We start from the raw sequence: 21,333 nt of genomic DNA, 5'->3' as shown, positions 1-21,333 counted from the left end.
ACAGCTACGATGTCATTCAACATAGGACTGATAAAAAGCTTGCAGGACAAACACAAACTTAAAGAATTTGTGATCACCAAAATAGCCCTACAAGAAATATTAAAAGGGATCTTCTATGCAAAGAGAGAGCCCATAAGTAACATAGACCAGAAAGGAACATATAACAGATCAATGAAACTAGGAGCTTGTTCTTTGAAAGAGTTAATAAGACCAATAAAACCCTGGCCAGACTTACCAAAAAGAAAAGAGAAAGGACCCAAACAAATAAAATCATGAATGCAAGAGAAGAGATCCCAACTAATGCTGAAAAAATCCAAACAATTATAAGAATATATTATAAGCAACTATATGCCAACAAATTAAGCAATCTGGGAGAAATGGATACATTCCTAGAAACATAAAAAATACCAAAACTGAACCAGGAACAAACAGAAAACTGCAGAGACCCAAAACCAGCAATGAAATTGAAGCAGAAACCAAAAATCTCCCAACAAGAGCCCAGGCCCAGATGGCTTCCCAGAGGAATTCTACCAAACTATTTTTTTAATTAATTTATTTTTTTTTACGATTTTATTGTTTATTTATTTGACAGACACAAGGTCACAAGTAGGCAGAGAGACAGGCAGAGAGAGAGGGAGAAGCCGGCTCTCCACCAAGCAGAGAACCCAATGTGGGGCTCAATCCCAGGACCCTGAGATCATGACCTGAGCCGAAGGCAGAGGCTTTAACCCACTGAGCCACCCAGGCGCCCCTCTATCAAACTTTTAAAGAAGAATACCTAGTCTTCTGAAGCTGTTTCAAAAAACAGAAATGGAAGGAAAACTTTCAAACTCTTTATATGAAGCCAGCATTACCTTGATCCCAAAACCAGACAAAGATCCCACCAAAAAGGAGAATTACAAACCAATATCCCTGATGAACATGGATGCAAAAATTCTCATCAAAATAGCAGCCAATAGGATCCAAGAGTACATTAAAAGGATCATTCACCAAAACCAAGTGGAATTTATTTCTGGGCCACAAGGGTTGGCTCAATATCTGTAAATCAATCAATGTGATACACTGCATAAATCAAAGGACAAGAACTATATGATCCCCTCAACAGATGCAGAAAAAACATTTGACAAAGTACAGCATCCTTTACTGATTAAAATAGGAAACATACCTCAGTATCATAAAACCATATATGAAAAACCCACAGTGAATATCATTCTCAATGGGGAAAAACTGAGAGCTTTTCCCCTACAGTCAGGAACACAGCAGGGATGTCCACTCTCACCACTGCTGTTCAAGAGAGTACTAGAAGCCATAGCCTCAGCAATCAGACAACAAAAAGAGATAAAAGGCATCTAAATTGGCAAAGAAGAAGTCAAACTCTCGCTCTTTGCAGATAACATGATACTCTATGTGAAAACCCACAAGACTCCACCCCAAAATTGCAAGAACTCATACAGTAATTCAGCAAAGTGGCAGAATATAAAACCAATGCACAGAAATCAGTAGCTGTTACTAACAATGAGACAGAAGAGAGAAAAATTAAAGTCTATCCCATTTACAACTGCACCAAAACCCGTAAGATACCTAAGAATAAACTTAACCAAAGAGGCAAAGGATCTGTACTCAGAAAACTACAGAACACTCATGAAAGAAACTGAGGAAAATACAAAGAAATGGAAAAACCTCATATAACTCCTGGAACATATACTGTTAAATGAACAGAACAAATTCTGCTAAAATGTCTATGCTATCTAGAGCAATCTTACATTCAATGCAACCCCTATCAAAATACCATCAACTTTTTTCACAGAGTTGGAACAAATAATCCTAAAATTTGTATGGAAACAGCGAAGATCCCAAATAGCCAGAGGGATGCTGAAAAAGAAAACCAAAACTGGTGGCATCACAATGCCAGACTTCAAGCTCTACTACAAAGCTGTCATCATCAAGATCAAGACATTATGGTACTGGCCCAAAAACAGACACACAGATCAATGGAACAGAATAGAGAACCCAGAAATGGACCCTTCACTCCATGGGCAACTAATCTTCGACAAAATAGGAAAGAATGTCCAATGGAAAAAAGACAGTCTCTTCAACAAATGGTGTTGGGAAAATGGGCCAACCACATGCAGAATAATGAAACTGGACCTGTTCCTTTCACCATACACAAAAATAGATTCAAAATGGATGAAAGACCTAAACGTGAGACAGAAATCCATCAAAATCCTAGAGAACATTGGGCGCCTGGGTGGCTCAGTGGGTTAAGCTGCTGCCTTCGGCTCAGGTCATGATCTCAGGGTCCTGGGATCGAGTCCCGCATCGGGCTCTCTGCTCTCTCTCTCTCTCTCTCTCTCTCGCTGCCTCTCTGCCTGCCTCTCTGTATACTTGTAATCTCTCTCTGTCAAATAAATAAATAAAATTTAAAAAAAAAAAATCCTTGAGAACATAGGCAGCAAACTCTTCCACCTTGGCTGCAGCAACTTCTTGCTGGACATGTCTCCAAGGCAAGGGAAACAAAGGCAAATATGAACTATTGGGACTTTATCAAGATAAAAAGCTTTTGCATAGCAAAGGAAACAGACAACAAAAAACTGACAGAATGGGAGAATATATTTGCAAATGACAGATCAGATAAAGGGCTAGTATTCAAAATCATTAAAGAACTTATCAAACTCAACACCCAACGTACAAATAATCCAGTCAAGAAATGCGCAGCAGACATGAACAGACATTTCTCCATAGAAGACATAAACAGCCAAGACACAGGGAAAAATCCTCCACATCACTCGGCAGCAGGGAAATACAAATCAAAACCACAATGAGAAACCACCTCACACCAGTCAGAATGGCAAAAATTAACAAGTGAAAAAACGACAGTTGCTGGTAAGACTGCAGAGAAAGGGGAACCCTCCTACACTGCTGGGGAGAATGCAAGCTGGTATAGCCACTCTGGAAAACAGTATGGAGTTTCCTCAAAAAGTTGGAAATAGAGCTTTCCTATGACCCAGCAACTGTCCTACTGGGTATTTACCCAAAAGATACAAATGTAGTGATCTGAAGGGGCACGTGTACCCAATGTTTATAGCAGCAATGTCCACAATAGCTAAACTATGGAAAGAGCCAAAATGCTCAACAGATGAATGGATAAAGAAGATGTGGTACACACACACACACACACACACACAATGGGATATCAGTCAGCCATCAAAAAATGAAAACTTGCCATTTGCAATGAAGTGGACGAAACTAAAGAGTATTATGCTAAGTGAAGTAAGTCAACCAGAGAAAGACAATTATACTACAATCTCACTCATATGTGGAATTTAAAAAACAAAACAGAGGAGCATAGGAGAAGAGAAGAAAAAATAAAACAACATGAAACCGGAGAGGGAGACAAACCATATGAGACTCTTGATCTTAGGAAACAAACTGAGGGTTGCTAGAGGGGAGGGTGGGTAGAGAGATGGGGGAACTGGGTGATGGACATTAGGAGGGCATGGATATAATGAGCACTGTTTATTATATAAAACTGATGAATCACAGAACTGTACCTCTGAAACCAATTAATACATTAAATGTTAATTAATTGAATTTTAATTAAAAATATTTAAACACTGAAAAAAGAAAAAAGTGAATATATAAACAAATTGAGGTATATCCATAAAATGGAACACTATTCAATAATCATGAATTTCTCACCATAAGTGAATCTCAAAATAATTATGTCAAGTGAAGAAAATCTAAACAAAAAGAGTACCTGTTACATGATTTTACCTATACAAAATGCAAACCAGTCAAAATGCCAGAAATGAGATGAATGGTTGCCTGGAAATGGAAGACAGTAAGCAGCTGGAGAGGGTAGGAGCAAAAGGGAATGATCACAAAGGGGCATAAGAAAACTTTTGCGGGTGATGGATATATTCAATATCTTGACTATGGTGATAGTCTCACAGTATATACATACATCAAAACTTAATTTTAAAAATGTACAATTTGTTATTTATTATATTTATATTCAATAAAATTGTTTTTAAAAATAAACATTGTAAATTACAGGAAAAAAAATTTTCCTAAAAGTGAATTTTAGGTCCAAATGTCACAGTAAAGTTTTTCTTTAAAAAAAAAAAAGTTATGGAAGGGTACTTAATAACATCCGGAAATGTTTGTTACAGAAGTAGAAAATGCAGGGGTGCCTAAGTGGTTCAGTCAGTTAAGTGTCTGACTCTTGACTTCAGCTTACATCTTGGATCTCAGGGTCATGAGTTCAGGCGCCATGCTGGATTCTATGCTGGGCATGAAGCCTACTAACACAAACACAGACTACAAAATACAGCATTATATAATCCTTATTTTGTAAAAAGCCTATTTATATGCCTATATATGCATAGAAAAAAAACAAAAGATAAGCACTAAAATATTATATATGGAAGACAGGTGTGATTTTATCATTTGCTTGTACATTTCCTGTACCTTTCTTATTTTACAACAAACATAAATTATATTTAAAACCACGGGAAAAATGTCAAGCCCACCTGAAGACCAATGGAGGAGGTAAAAGGGTTCCTTCTGTCCTTTGCACATCAGAAAACAGTGACCAAATACAAAAGAAAATGAGACTTAAGTTAAGACTGGGGGCACCTGGGTGGCTCAGTTGGTTAAGCCTCTGCTTTCAGCTCAGTTCATGATCTCAGGGTTCTGGGATCGAGTCCCACATCGGGCTCTCTGCTCAGCAGGGAGCCTGCTTCCTCCTCTCTCTCTGCTTGCCTCTCTGCCTACTTCTGATCTCTCTCTGTCAAATAAATAAAATCTTTAAAAAAAAAAAAAAAAAAGACTGAAGTTAAAGCCTCCACTTCAAGAAATAACCCAGAAGTCCTCAAATTCCATTCCTTTTCACACAAGTTTATGCAATACTCAAAAACATATTCAACAAAAACAACTGGTTGTTGTTGGCCCCAAATCCACTCTACAAAATCACCATCTACGACATCACTTAAAGGCCTTATCAGTGTAATCCGGTTTTATCTAAAACAGCACTATTCAGTTATTTAAGCATCTGCCTTCTGCTCAGGTCATAATCCCAGGCTCCTGGGATAGAGTGCAGCATTGGGCTCCTTGCTCAGCAGGGAGCCTGCTTCTCCCTCTGCTCTGTGCGTGTGTATGTGTGTGCCTGACAAATAAATAAAAGAAAAAAATCTTGAAAAAATAAAATAAATAAAACAGCAGTATTCAAACAATTTTAGCAAATGATCTTTTTCAAAATTAAATCTTATAGAACTCTGATATTTAAAAGACTGTCATTTTATTCATGTATATTAAAAATAAAAATATTAATTCAGAGTATTTTATACCAAAGATATATGTCAGATCTTTATTTCCATTTTAGCTAATATGTTGGAGGTCTCTAATGTTTTAAAATACAGTTTACAGCCCATTTGGATATATTTATCTTTTATTGTGACTTAAAATGGTTGAAGATATAGGTAAACAACATTCAAAACAAAATTCGGCAGAATCTTAAAGTATATCCCACTCAACAGTTTTGCAAAACTCGTCAATAATGATTATTTCAAGCTTATTAACATAGTATACAAAAGCTTTCACAATCTAAGCCCTCTTTACCTTTCTATTCTCATCTCTCACAACTCTATGATATATACTTTCACCCTAATAAAACTAACCTGCTTGTAGGTCACTGAACTCACATTTGCTCACCTCATATTGATCCCTCTGCCTAGAATGCAATCTCCTAATCTCACCTTTCAGTCATTTTTAATATTCAACTCAGTCACTACTTCCTTCTGAAAGTCTTTTCTAGATGTTTCCCTTATTTTCTTCTAATCCATTCTGAGTTAAGAGTCATTGTGAGCTCTTCCATAATGCCATGTATTTATCCATATCAATTTATTTACTTCACTATATTCTAATCAGCCATTTGTATTCCGATCTCCTACACTAGGCTAAATCGTCCTTAAGAGCAAAGATTACATCTTAGTCATCTTAATACCCCCAAACCTTACATAATAGCTGGTACATGTCAGGTAGTCAATAAACACATGTTGAATGAATATTAAGCATTCTTCCATTTAAGAAAAGGACAGTAAAAGCAAGAAATTGCACAAGTCTTGGGATTCCACAACCCCAAAAGCTTTATAATTTGATGCCTAAGGAAAATCATGGAATTTAACTCAACAAGTACATTTGGAGTAACTAATAAATGCCTAATATTGTGCAAAGGATTAATGAGTGATATAAAGGAAGTATGGGTCAGGGTGCCAGGATGGCTCAGTCAGTTGAGTATCTGCCTTTTGCTTGGGTCATGACCTCCAGGTCCTAGGATTAAGTCCCACAAGCAGGCTTCCTGCTCAGCAGGGAGTCTGTTTCTCCTCTCCCTTTGCCACTCCCCACAACTCATGCTCCTTCTCTCTCCAAAAAAAAAAAAAAAGAGGCAGTATAGGTCAAGTTTCATCCTTCAGAGAGAAAAGTTCCATACAGAATCATGAAAACTGACTTCCTGGGGCACCTGGATGGCTCAGTCAGTTAAGTGTCCCACCTGTGGTTTTGGCTCAGGTTATGATCTCAGGGTCATAAGCTCACCCTGGAGTTGGGCTCTGTGCTCAGCAGGCAGTCAGCTTGAGATTCTCTCTCTCCGTTCCCTCTGCCCTTCCCCCACTCATATTTGCTCACACTCTCCCTCCTTCTCCTCTTTCTCTAGAATAAGTAAATCTTAAAAAAAAAAAAAAAAAAAAAAAAGACCTCCTGCTTCCAGCATGAGAGAATGAGCAGGTTGATAAATACTCTTCACAAGAGTCAAACAACAACCATTTCAGTGATGTGGAATTCAATCAAAGGCATTCAACAAACTGAAAAGTGTTTACTCATGAAACAACTGGGTAGGACATGAGTCTACAGCAATCTTACCCTTGGCTACTCCCATCTCCTCCCACCTCTGTAAGTGTAGGAGTTTTAACAAGGGTAAGGCAAACTGGGAAGAGCAGGATCACCACTGCTGGAGGGTAATCTGTTGATCTGATGCACCATGAGTTAAAGTGGAGATTTCTGTGGTCACCTAACTGTGAGAGCCAGTGGCACCTTTAGCCTGAGTCTGTAGGACTCTATGTGGCAAGCAACAAACTAGCAGGCTAGCTGGGGATTTTACAGGAATTCTGGAGGTTGAGACAGCTGGGGGGTGGGGGGGGGCAAGGGAGACTCAATAAAATATTACTACTACAGGTTACACTAAGACTGTGTACTGGAGACTGAAGCAGGTCCATGGCACTCACACATCCTTGGCCAACAAAGCTATACATATGGCAAGAGAGGCTGGTGCAAAGTAAAAGCCAGGGCAAGCCTAAAAATGACTGGTGTCTGAACGCACTCTGTTACCCTCATTTAGATCCATCAGCAGTACTAGCCATATTAGTATTAAGCATTCCCTGTAATAGTCAAATTGTCTGAACACAACTTCTGACCAATCCTTGAACACTAAGGTATGCAGACACAGGAAGCCAGGTTTAAAAAAATAAATAAAACCAGCAGACATCAAGAATGACATAAAGTAGGGGCACCTGGGTGGCTCAGTCAGTTAAGCGTCTGCCTTCAGCTCACTTCATGATCCCAGGGTCCTGGATCAAGCCCTGCACAGGGCTCCCTGCTCAGTGGGGAAACTGCTTCTCCCTCTCCCTCTGTGTCCAAATTCTTCAGAATAAATTCAGTGAAATTCAATGAAAGTGCAAGAATTATATATTGCAAACTAAAAAAAATTGAGAGAAATTAAAAACCTAAATAGAGAGACATAACATATTCATGAATTGGAAGACTCTTGAGTTAGCTATTTTTCCCACACTGATCTATGGATTCAATGCAAATCTTATCAAATCACAACAGATGTTTTTTGTAGAAACTGACAAGTGGGTCCTAAATTTTGTATGTAAATGGAAAGAATCTGGAATCACTTTTGAAAAAGTTGGAAAGATTTACACTACCTATTTTGAGTTTTTTTCTTTGAATTTTTATTTGTATTTCTTTTTCTTAAGTAAATGTGGGGCTCGAACTCACAACCCCAAGATCAAGAGTCGCATGTTCCACTGAGCCAGCCAGACACCCTGAACTACACACTTTGAAACTTACTATAACACTACAGTTACCAAGGCAGTGTGGTACTGGAGTAAAGATAGGAATCTAGATGAATAGAACAGGATTGAGACTATAAATAAACCCTTATGATATAAGCAACTGATTTTTTTAATAGAGATGCCAATAGAATTCAAGGGAAAAAGAACAGCCTTTTTAATAATGATAGGGCAATTTGATGTCCAGTTGGTATAAAAAAAATTTTTTTTAAACTTTAGGGTAACTGGGTGACTCAATTAGTTAAGCATCTGCCTTCAGCTCAGGTCATGATTCTGGGGTCCTGGGACTGAGCCCCAGGTAGGGCCCCCTGCTCAGTGAGGAATCTGCTTCTTCTCCCTCTGCTCCTTCCCCCACTTGTGCGCATGGATGCACGCACACTTGTTCTCCCTCTCAAGTACATAAAATCTTAAAAAAAAAAAATGTTTAAAACTTCGACCATACACAAATGTTAATTCAATATGGGTCCTAGATCTAAATGAAGGAGCTAAAAGTAAACAGAGGAGAAAATCTTTGTGATCTTGGATCAGGCAAAAAGTTCTTTAAACACATCATCAAGATCCTAAGCCCAAAAAGGAAAAACTTATAAACTATACTTCATCAAAAACCTCTGTACTTTGGGGCGCCTGGGTGGCTCAGTGGGTTAGGCTGCTGCCTTCGGCTCGGGTCATGATCTCAGGGTCCTGGGATCGAGTCCCACGTCGGGCTCTCTGCTCAGCGGGGAGCCTGCTTCCTCCTCTCTCTCTGCCTGCCTCTCTGCCTACTTGTGATCTCTGTCTGTCAAATAAATAAATAAAATCTTTAAAAAAAAAAAACCTCTGTACTTCAAAGACACAAATATAAGAAAAAGTAAGCCACAGACCGGGAGAAAATCTTTGCAAATATATCTCTAATAAAAGACTTTAACACAGAATATATAAAGATCTTTTACAACTCAATAATAAAACAAAAAAAACAGAGGTTAAAAATGGGCAAAAGATTTGAATAGAATTGCACCAAAGATGACTTATAAAAGGCTAATAATAAGCACAGAAAATGCAACATCATTCATACTTAGGGAAATGCAAATTAAAATCACAAGTAGAGTTTTGGGAGCCCCCAACCCCCATGTTGTTCAAAGGTCAACCATAGATTCTTTCTCTATATTATGATGCTAACCAAAGACTTGACCTATCACCATTTGCAAGTTCACATCTCTGTAGAGAGTATCTTTGTATAGATGGGTTTACATTTATAGTGCTACACAATGTTTCTTGACTAACAATTTTCATTTAATCAAAAAACTAAAGGTGATAAGCATTCTTCTCTTGGCTTCCAGGATTCTACCCTTTCCTGGTTTTCCTCCATACTCTCTCTCTCCACCTACCCACTACATGTGATGTTCACCAGCCCTCTTCTGATTCCGCACATCCTCTTTAGCAATCCCACCTACACCCAGGATCTGAATTACCAGTATTGCTGATGACTTCTGACTCTCTCTCTCTCCAATTCAGAGAAACTTCTCCCCAATTTTACTTGATTCGTTAACTCCCTCCTGGTTAGGTTTAATACTTACCTGTATACACTCAGATTACACTTACATACTTCTAATCTGACATTTCCTTAATTATAATGTATTCTCTCTGCAGTTCTAGGTCAGGTGTCCTTCCAACATGCCACCAATTACACTCTCATTTATCTTTATAGCACCTTCGATTTATATTACAAATAACTACATATAAATTTTAAATAACCATTCATTTTCTCCCACCAGGCACTGCTTGAGACTTGGCACTATGTCTTATTAACAATCTTCCCAGTACCTAGTATAGTGCAAGACCCATGACAGGCACTCAAATACTGACTAAACCAATAAACAGAAGAAATTAAACGTGCTTTAAATTGTAAACATATAGGGCACTTGGGTAGCTCATTTGTCAAGTGTCCGACTCTTGGCTTTGGCTCAGGTTGTGATCTCAGGGTCATGAGACTGAGCCCCATGTTGGACTCTGCACTCAGCACAGAGTCTACTTAAGGCTCTCTTTCCCTCACCCTCTGCCACTTCTCCCCCACGTACACATGCACTTGCACTATCCAAAACAAACCTTTAAAAAATTAATGAAAAATAAACTGTAAACACACTACCTCTGAAAAACACTTTCAGTAATTTATTTTTTCTAAAGAGAAAACGGGCCAAAAAAAGTTAAGTGACTAACTCAGTCAAGTCTTCATCTCCTGAATCTTCCCCAAAATCATAATGCCTATTAGTTCATGCTTACTGATCTAAGCTTCCCATTAACCTCCAAAAGTAACATAAAAATATTATTTGGAGAAGAACCATTTCAAATGCATCCACCCCAGCTTTTGCTGGCTTTGTCAGCTGTAGGTAACTCAGATATTAATTATTACTTAATAGTTGTTCTGTTCAACATAGACTAATCTTTAATTTAACCAGTCTTTTCACATATCCTTCATATATAATTCAATATATATCACACATCTGTATGTGAAAAATAATGTGCAAGTTACAATTTGTCAGCACTCCAAAAATATCTAATTATATCATATGCTCTTTAACAATATCTCAAGCGTCTGCCTTAAACCAAAATGTGATTCAGAGGTGAAAAACATATTGAACGTGAATGCTAAAGATAAGCACTTCAACTTAGCAGAAAAATCCCTATAGTCCATTGCTAACGTTTTCAGTGGTTGCTATGTTATCCTGCAATTGTGTTACTGGGCAACAACTCAGAAGCTAGGATAGCAAGCTTACAAAAAAACAAATGACCCAAACCAGGATTTATAAAAATACTGAGACTCTACTTGTTTATACCTTTAAATGAAACAATTCCTGTCATAAGCATCAGACATAGGATTTACAGCAAGACTACAAAAATTACCCAGAATTTATTTAAAGACATATTTTGGAAGTGACGGGCACATTCCAAAATGAAATGGATAGGTTTAGGTTCCTCCCATCTCTATGAATTTTAGTGCAAAATAAATTTAAAGTTATAATATACAGAAAACAAGTAACTGGCACATCCTGCTTTCTTAATTTCTTTACTACTGGATTATATCTCAGTTACTTTAAAAAAAAAAAAAAAAAAAGCTGGACTAGCTAGACTAGCTAGACTATACAGCCTGTGATCTCTCCATGACCTACAGAGGCAGCCTCAATGGAAAAACATAAAAATTAAGATAACTATTACTTTATGAGGGCCAAATAAAAGTACTGACATAATTCATAAATCAGACCTGACCAGGAAAAAAGTAAAATAGAATAGAGGAAAATGGAGAGATAGGGAGAAAGGGATTATATAAGGGAGGTAGAGGAGGTAGAGAGAGGAGAGAGTTGGGGAAGTGTTTTTAAAATCAAGATTCTACTAAGGAAGAACCAGGAAACTGACCAAACTCCCCAAGCCCACTTGAGAGTAGTGCCAGCATTCCTGAGAGAGTTCTTACTGCTGATACTGTCATGGGAAATTCTCAAATATCACACTTTCTAGGAATACAAACTTTCCTTCCAATCCCCATGAATTCATGCTCTTTAATTCCCTTTCTTGTGATTTACAGTTGCCCTTCCTCTCTCAGCTACTCTCTCAAAGATTGTCTTTTACTTCTACTACACTATAAAAGGGGGAAAAAGTACAAATGCGCATTCCTCATCTCTAAGAAACATTTATTCAGCAACTTCTATTTGGAAGATACTAAGGATACACATCAGTGAGATCTGGTATCCTGCCCTTAAGGAGCTTACAATCTAATTAGGAAGGTAAGGCATATATATCCAAAATGATAAAATGCAATATAAAGTTTCAGATGAGAATGGCTAATAAAAACATCCTATAGAATTTCAGAGAAGAAAGAGTTCAGAACGTGTTACCCTAAAATATTCCACTTTGGCACATTATTTTGAGTTAAAAAAACTTAACAAACAGCAAATGCAAGAGAGGCACTCTGACCCTTCTTTTTCTTCCTGAAAATAGAAAATAAATATCCCAGAAGAAAAAAACTCTGTACCAGAAGTGAAGAAGACATTCTTATTCCCAGAGATAGGGAATCAAAGCCAAGAAATATGTACAAACAAGCCTTATTAAACTAATCTTTATCTTCCTAGTCACTTCCCCACAATTCATGACTTGTCTTTTTTACACAAATTTATTGTTTCTTTATCTAAAAGATATAAAAGCTTTCTACTCAGGGCACCTAGGTGGCTCAGTGGGATCAGCCTCTGCCTTCAGCTCAGGTCATGATCTCAGGTCCTGGGATCAGAGCCCCGCATCGGGCTCTCTGCTCAGCAGGGAGCCTGCCCTCTACCCCCACCGCTCTCTGCCTACGTGTGCTCTCTCTCTCAGTCAAATAAATAAATAAAATCTTTAAGAAAAAAAAAAAAAGCTTTCTGCTCTGGTTGCTTCAAGTCTTCTTTCTCCTGTGAAGGCCCCCAAGTACACATAAAAATTTTTTTAAACTTGTATGCTTTCCTCTGTTAATCTGTTTTATGTCAATTTAACTCTTAGGCCAGCTAGAGACTCTAAGAGTAGAGAACTTTTCCTCCCCGGCAGAGATTACAGTGGAGTTGAACTTCATAGAAAAGGAACAATTCAGATTTTAGGAAAGAAGGAAAGAAATCAGGACGGTAGACAGAATAACACAAAGGCTTGGAAGAAAGGGAGAAAGCACATAGGAGTTTTAGAGGATAGTGAGGAAGTCATTCTGGACACACAGTTTTTCTATGAAGAACATGAACATGAAATGGCAGACTGAGAGGAAATTTTGAAGAGTTCAGATTAAGAAATGTGAACTTTAGGTAGAAAAAAGTACTTCAGGAAATTTTTTACAAATGTACATACACACATGCCCTACAAGTACACACAGATTAGACAATCTGAAAAAATCACTGAACTTAATACATTATGTATGACAAAATTAAAATAAAATTCAATTACTTTAGACAGAGATAGTACCTAGAAAACACACAAAAAATTCTGACAATTAACTAATCTTTCCGTTAAGATTTCATTCTTCTAAACTTCTTGAATTAGAACTTCCATGTTACAAAATACTGACTTCCGATTACTAAGAACTTTATTATACAACATGAGTCATTCTTGATTTTTCTTCTCTGCTTGTCTTGCCCAACTCTTGAATATTTCATTACTTCAACATCAGCATATGGAAAAGAAAAAGGGGGAGGAAACTATAATGAAGTCAACAGATTTTTGCAATGTAGTAAGACATGCAACTTCAAGTTCCAATTCCCATTACCAATGGTTTGATTTCAAAGAAGTCATTCAGTCTCATAGTGTCTCAAATGTTCTCACTTCCTTTCTTACATACTTGAAAGTTTATAGAACTCAAAAAAAATCATGAAAAAGTGCTCTGAAAACTACTGCCATACAGTCATACAAATTGTATCAATAAGGGTTCAATGAGCAGGGAAAGAGTAAGGTTATTGGCTTGACCAAGGCTTAAAAGCCACTTGTAGATTGTGTTTCAATCTCCCAACACACTATGCCCTAAATTGGTATTATCTTCTTATTTGAAAAATTCCTGAATATAGCCTGCACACTTCATCTGGTTAGAAAATACTCAAAAGAAAGAATACTGGACATACACTGTCCTATATAACCAAAGGGTAACTCAAAGCCACTTACTTGCCACTTTGAAGAGTCCTGTATGACACGAATATTCAAAACATTCTAGTAATTCCACACAAAATGATTTTGAAATCAAAACTCAATACAGAAGGTGCGTATTAACTAAAACCACCTACAGGCTAAACCCATGAATTTACAGAATTCTGAATCCGGTTAATTGCAGGATAGTTACATTTAATTATATTCTAGTTGAGTATTGGACTTGTTTACGGAGACGTTGCTGGGTGACAGAAGCACTGCTTTCACAACCTACTCAGTTTTAGATCTCAAGTATTCTCTGCTCAGAGTCTAAACACTATCAACTGTAACATATATAAGAAATTAAGAACAAGCTTCTTGCCATCCTAGACATCTCTGAGCCTTCACTGAAACAGCTTCACAACCAAAACAGCTTTACAAGGAATGTAACTGTAACTTAAGGCTTTAAAAATACTTGGCAGTGGGCATTTTTAAGAGCTAAGTGCCCATTTATTACGGTCAAAAGCTGGTATAAGGATTTATCGAAATGTCCATTTAAGCCAGGCATTCATTTACTCCGTCTAGACCTTATCTCTGGAATTAAAATTGTCTGCGGGGTCTTGGAAAACGGTAGCACAGTTTTTTCATCACAAATGAAACTGGTGGTACCACACGTCCAGTCACTTAAACTAGCTACACAAGCGCCAAGCTAGAGTGCATCCAAAAACACCCAAAAGGGGCGCCTGGCTGGCTCAGGTCCAAGAGCACGCGCGCGGCTCGCAATCTCCGGGTGGTGAGTTCGAGTCCCGCACGGGGTGCAGAGATTATTTACATACATACATAAACTTAAGAAACAAAGGAGAAGGGAAAAAAAAAAAAAATGTCCCTAAGAAGTTTCATGTGCACTTAACTCGCCACCGAACATGTCTCAGCGCCTCCATTTCTAACACCCGCTCCAATTACTTTACAGGAAAAGTAACAACACAACATTCAAAGCCAAGTTGTTTAGAAAAGGGGAGCATCCCAAAAAACTACGGACCAGACAGCGTCCCCACAAAAAGAGGTTACGTACCAGACTCACACACAGTCCTTGCGACTTGCGCGCGTAAAACTTAACAGCGCCCGGGGCTGTGGCCGCGCTCGCCACCTGGGAACACCGGCACAGCTCCAGCCACCGGCACCCGCTCGACTCTCCTCGCCCCGGCATTGGGGCTAAGGGGTGAAGTTCCACACGCGGGGTGCTGGCCCGGCGGGCAGCCGCTCGCGGCGCAGGCTGAAGAGGACGAGCAGGGAAAGCAGGGCCGAGCGCGCCCCTCGGACTCCCACTCCAGGGAAAAGGTGAGGTTTCCCTGGAGAGCTCCGAGGACCGAAAGGGCGGCGGTGGAGGGAAGAGCTTCGCTGCGCCCGGGTGGACGGGCTGTCTCCGGGTAGCGAGGCGGCCCAGTGGCTGCCGACCGGCCGACACGCCACCCTCAGCCCGCCGCCCGCCGCCCGTCCAGCCCCGCGGAGCGCGTCGGTCGCGAGTCCTGAGGGCGCGCGAGCCAGGAAGTCCCGCCCCTACGCCGACGTCACCGGCGCCGCGGACGCCGGCCCGGGTCGGCAGCCGTTAGAGGGAGGAGACGAGCGGAGTTCGAGCGGGAGCGACGGCCGACCACGGCGGGAACGCCGGGTGGAGGCAGCGCTACGGCGGAGCGCCGGGGGGCCACAGAGATCCCTCCAGCCGAGAGCGGGCACGTGCTTCAACCAGCCGGACTGAAGTGCGTGGCTGAGCGAGGAGCCGGTCTCCCTCGCCTCCTCGCAGCGCTAGGTTTCTAGGGGGATTTTCCCCCCTTTTCGCGCTTCCCTTTGCCGGCTCTTCGCCCAGAGCAGGAGGTCCTGCTTCTGCCTTCGTCCCCGATCGTGCACATTTCATGATTCTGGAGTCGCCTGCCTGCCACGTCAGCCTGGGAGCAGGAGCTCCCGAGCGGCGAGTCCGCTCAGCTTGCCTGGAGGAACCGGCCGGGTCAGCACCAGGGCCCCCGGGGTGAATACTTCCCCGCCCCCCGCATCCTGCTCGGGAGTGAGGGTGCCCACTGGGGATAACATTGTGAGCTCTTTATCTTGAGGTTGCAAACTAAAGTTGGAAGAGAAGGTACCAGTTTTTGAGAGCGTCGGTTCTATGCCAAGGGCTGAAATAAGGTGGTTTCAGTCTCTAAGAATATGTAGTGGAAGAAACAGGCGCTCTTCCTTTCCCACGTTTGCTCAGTGACCTGGGTTGGGGTGGCGGTTCTCCTGCATTGTAAAGCACAGCTCATTTTTACATAGGCTGTAGCCGTGATTGGAAAGGCAACTCAGATAGGACCTTTTGGGGGGGGACCATCTTTTTTTTTGAAATGGGGAAAGAGGAGCCATTCCACGAGAGGATGCGCTGGCTAATGGAGTGTCAGCACATGGATTACAAAGGTGTGGGATACAGTATCCGTGAACAGAACATAGAATCCAGAAGCATACTGCTGTACCTTGTACAAGTGTTTAATAATACGAGCTCACATTTGCTGAGCATTTAGGTATCAAGTACAAGAGGCCTTTTTCAGGTTGTATTAGTTAACACTAAGCCAGGTGCAATTATCTGACTTTAGAACATTACCCAGAGCCATTACTGGTAAATGTTGACGCCAGACTTCTGAACTCCAGAAGTCTTGGTGGTCATCAGTAAACTATATGCTATAAATCACTGCTAAGTGGGGAAAAGATTATCTGAGAAATAACAACCAATGGAGACAGGCCCTCGATCTCCTTTCTCAAATAAATACCAGATGAATCAAAAATTTAAAGAAATGTAAAGAATGAAGCCATAAAAAACACTATAAGAAGATCAAGGAGAGTATTTGTATAATCTTGAGGTGAGAAAAGCCTTTGCTAACTATGAAATGAAAAACGGAAATCATAACAGAAAAAATTGGATGAAGAACAGAACAGCCTTTGCTAACTATGAAACAACAGAAATCATAACAAAAAATAACATGAAGATGATAATCTATATACAAGTTGTAATCTTCTATATACAAATAATGAACCACCGGAAACTACATTTGTATCTTGCAGAAAAAGAAGGAAAAATACTAATATACAAAGAGCTCATAGAATATCAATTTTAAGGGGTGCCTGGGTAGTACAGTCTATTAAGCATCCCACTCTTGGTTTCAGCTCAGGTTGTGATCTCAGGGTTGTGAAATTGAGCCCTTCAGTGGGCTCTGTGCTCAGTGCAGAGTCTGCTTAACACTCCCTCTCCCTCTTCCCTCTCCTTCTCACCCCCTTCTTACCCCATGAATGCATGTGTGCTGTCTCCAATCTTTAATTTTTAAAAAAGCTTCCAAAACACCACAAAAAAATTACCAAAGGAAATCAATAGGACATATTTAAATCAAGAAAAACAAACATCTAATTAAATGAAAAAGATGTTCTACATTCCAAACAGATCCTTTTTGTCCCTCTGCATATATAGGGATATGGGGTTACAACTACTATTGTGCACTATTGATGTTAAGGTTGAAATTGGGACAGTCTTAATTACCAAAATTTCATTAGCCTTTGCCCCAAAATCTCATTTCCTGGTCCATTCATAAGGAAAACATTCATATGGATGTTCCTCACTCTCTTTTTTGTAATAAGTGTTTTTGGAAACAATATAAGTGCCATCACTAGGATGCTAGTTAAATTACCGTGCATGTGCACAATGGAATACCCTTATGCTATTAATAACATGATGAATCTTTATTTACATGAAAATATGTTCATAACATATAGGCCCTCCCATAAAAGTAGACTATAAATCAGCAGGAACAGCATCTTCTTGACATGAATATATATGTGTGTATAAATATACAAAAAGATCTGGAGAGATGTTGGCCAAAAAACAAGTGATTTTTATTTTGTCTTTTGGATTTTTTTTATCTCGTTTGAATTTTTTTATGTCTGTATCATGTTTACAAAAAAAAAAAAACTTTTATTTTTATTTTATTTTTTTAAAGATTTTATTTATTTATTTGACAGAGAGAGATCACAAGTAGGCAGAGAGGCAGGCAGAGAGAGAGAGGAGGAAGCAGACTCCTTGCTGAGCAGAGAGCCTGATGCGGGACTCGATCCCAGGACCCTGAGATCATGACCTGAGCCGAAGGCAGCGGCTTAACCCACTGAGCCACCCAGGCGCCCCTATTTTTAATTAAAGCCAGTGAAGGGGGAGCCAGTTGACTGTAGACGCCCATAGTTAGATGACCAATGTGAAATAATTATATCTGAGAGCTAAATTCTCAGCTTTTTAAGTATCCTACATTTGATGATATTAATTTACCTCAAGTTGGTAAATGTAACTCATCACTTGGACATGATGATTCCGACTTCTTAAATTGGCCACTGTATCCATGCTATGTTTTGTTCTCTGTGTACTTCTCATGGTATTTGTCACACTGAATTATAATTCCTTCTTTCTGTCACTAGACTATTTGCTCCTATAATATGTATCCTTTTCTGCCATATGTTATATATTTGTTTTCCCCGATACATTATTTGTCATCTATTTTATTTTTTATGCAGAAATTTTACTTTTAAAGCAGTCAAAATGCTAATGAATTATACAGATAATATTAAGGGATAGTTCAACTTTATGCCAATAAATTTGACAACTTAAGTAAAATGAACAAATTCCTAAAAAGATAAAAAGAACCGACACAAGAAGAAAAAGAAAAGATAAATGGACCGATATCTATTAAAGAAATGCAATTTCTAATCAAAAACTTTCCTACAAAGAGAACTCCAGGGCCAGATGACTTCACCAGTAAATTTATCAGACTTTTAAAGAAGATAAAATACTAATCCTATAGATTTCAGAGAATAAAGCAGAAATGAACACTTCCAAACTCATTTTATGAAGCCAATATACTCCTGATATCAAAACTTGACCAGGACATTCTACAAAATAATTACAAACCAATAACCCTCATGAATATAGATGATAAAATGCTTAATTAAATATTGGCAAATTGAACCTTGCAATATAAAGGATGTGATGCTAAGGAAAGTGTGGTTTAGCACTGAAAAGTCAGTGTTAGTTCACTACACTAACAAAATGGAAGAGAAAAATAAAACAATGGTCTCAGTAGATGCAGGAAAAGCATCTGACAAAATTCAAACCCATTCACTTAAAAAAAAAAAAATTTAAGCAAGTTAAGTATAGAAAGGAACTTCCTTAGTATAACAATCATCTTTGAAAAATGTAGTGTTGAAATAGTAAATCTTTTCCCCCTAAGTTCAGGAACAATGTAAGATTCTAAGAATGTTTGCTCTCACCACTTCTATTCAGGGGTATGTTGAAGGTCTTAATCAATGTAAAAATGTAACAAAACATAATTGATGTAATCAATGTAACAAAATAATAAAATGCATAAAAATTGGAAAAACTTGGACTTTATGATTTCAAAATTTACAAAAAAACTACAGTAGTCAACACAGCTGTACTGCCAAAAACATACATATAATACAATATAATATACATATACATATATATACATATAATATACATATACATACAATTCAGAGTCCGTAAATAATACCTTTACATTTATGGTCAATTGACCTTGACAAAGGTGCCAAGACAATTCCATAGGGCAAAGAACAGTCCTCTCATAAAGTTATGCTGGGAAAACATGGAAAAGAATGAACTTGGACCCCTATACATAATACAAATGTTAAGATGAAGCAAAGATCTCAACGTAAGAACTAAAACTAAAACTCAGAAAAAAGCATAGCCATAAATCTTCATGGCATAACAATGGTTTCTTAGATGTGACACGAAGAACACAAACAACCAAAGGAAAAAAAAATTATACTTTATCAAAATTTAAAAATTTTGTGCTTCAAAGAACACTATCAAGAAAGTGAAAAAACCACATTTCCTGGTGTGCCTCTCAAGCCAAGCCTTGCCCCCACACCTGCCCGGCTACCAATGAAGTGTGAACACCATATGTGGAAGAAGATTCCATAAGTTGGTTGATACCAAGATATTTCTGAGTAATCGGTGTGTGACAACTGTGTGACTGAGGAGGAAGGGATCCAGGTTTCCCAGCAGAACACCAAGGACTTCTTTTGCGTTCTGAACCTTAAGAAATGTGATATCTCACAGCCCAAGGCGCTGGCAGTGCCGATATATCCACGGCCTCTGCCTTATTTTGCTAGTAAATTCTGCATCAGTGTGACTGATGCATCCAGAAGATGCTATGGCTTCCTCAAAAGTCTGGGGGTGTGCACTGTCTTTGATAGGATAGCTGGGGATTTCAGCTTCCTGGAGAGTCAGAAAGAACCTGTGCCTCAATACCACTAGCACAGTGAGGAAGAGCCAGTGTTCCCCAAGCTCACCTCCACCTATCCCAGCTGGGTCCCCTACTTGGAACGTGTGCTGGGCCACCCTGTCACCCCACCACCACCACCACCTCTATACCACCAAGTCTTCCCATCAGATCATGAGCTCTCTGGTGAAAGATTACTTCACCAGACAGCAGAACCTGGCTTCAGACAAGATTTTCCACATTATTATGGTCTCTGTTATAATAAGCTGAAGGCCCTTCGAGAAGATTTTCCCATAGCTTCCCATGGTTCCTGGGGTACTGACTGAGTGCGTATTAATCTCAGGTGAAATTGTTCAGATAATGGAGCAAAGTGACCTCTGGTGAAATGACACTGCCACGTATACCCCGTTTTCAGGCCTGTAGGAGAAGGTGAGGCACTGACACCACGATGGAGCTGGGACCAGCAGATATCTGGCACACAGCTTCAGACCTGTGGCCCAGCAGCTGTTTCATGAGGATGTGAGGGAGGTCACCTGCTGCACCCTGAGGAGCAAAGACTTCCAGGAGGTCACCGCTGAAAAGAATGGGGAGGTTTTGTTATGCTTTGCTTCTGGGTACTGCTTTCGAAACATCCAGGATATGGTTCTGGAGCTGGAGAAGGGCAAGTTGCCATGCCACTTGGTGGAAGTGCTTGCCTGGACCAGTGGATGTTTAAATGACAGAGGTCCAGCCTAGACCAAGGATGGGCATGCAGACAAGGTGCTGCTGTGGCAGATGGAAGGTATCAACACTGACCTCGTCGTGCAGCCCCTATATCAGCGCCCACATGCAGGAGCTATACCAGGAGCGCCTGAACAGGGCCAACTCCCCTGGAGCCCAGGAAGCCCTGCACACAATGTAGCAGGACCCAGGGCTCTCTGCCGTCACCGGAAACATCAAGAGCTAAAGGTCGAAAAGGCTGGGAGGCAGGTCCTATCAGCTGCCCAAGGAGGGAGGAAGAGCTGAGTGTGGGCATCAAAGACCCAGGAGGAAAACCACTCAGCTTCTCAGTTATCACTTTTGTTTTTTCAGAATTCTCTACCCCCTAATTGTTGGTGGCTCCCTCGGTCAGTTTGATTTGGTGCTACCTTTGTAATAATGTGTGACTGGAATATTTTAATAAGAGAAGGACTGCCCCAAGTTAAGTATCCTTTTAGCTTAAGACCAAAAAATAGGGCACCTGGGTGGCTCAGTCATTAAGCATCTGCCTTTGGCTCAGGTCATGATCCCAGGGTCCTGGGATCAAGCCC

The 21,333-nt window shown here is 39.8% G+C and overlaps 1 protein-coding gene and 1 pseudogene across 2 annotated transcripts in view; one reads left to right on the top strand and one right to left on the bottom strand.

The window, feature by feature from the left end:
- The window catches only part of CEP83 (centrosomal protein 83), a 134,505-nt gene extending 119,238 nt beyond the window's left edge, over positions 1-15,267 (bottom strand). The window contains exon 1 of one of the 2 annotated variants that reach the window (XM_013054201.2): positions 14,797-15,267. The gene's annotated coding sequence lies outside the window, so the exon portion shown is untranslated. The remainder of the gene's footprint in view (positions 1-14,796) is intronic. The other variant, XM_004748538.3, reaches the window with a different exon arrangement.
- Positions 15,268-16,126: 859 nt separating this feature from the next.
- On the top strand, positions 16,127-20,370 carry LOC101679731 (annotated as a pseudogene).
- The last annotated feature ends 963 nt before the right edge of the window (positions 20,371-21,333 follow it).

The sequence above is a fragment of the Mustela putorius genome, unplaced genomic scaffold (genome assembly GCF_011764305.1).
Source record: "Mustela putorius furo isolate JIRA1106 unplaced genomic scaffold, ASM1176430v1.1 tig00000788_pilon_pilon_pilon, whole genome shotgun sequence".
In the NCBI taxonomy this organism is placed as follows: Eukaryota; Metazoa; Chordata; class Mammalia; order Carnivora; family Mustelidae; genus Mustela; species Mustela putorius.
This window is presented reverse-complemented; position numbering and strand designations above follow the sequence as displayed.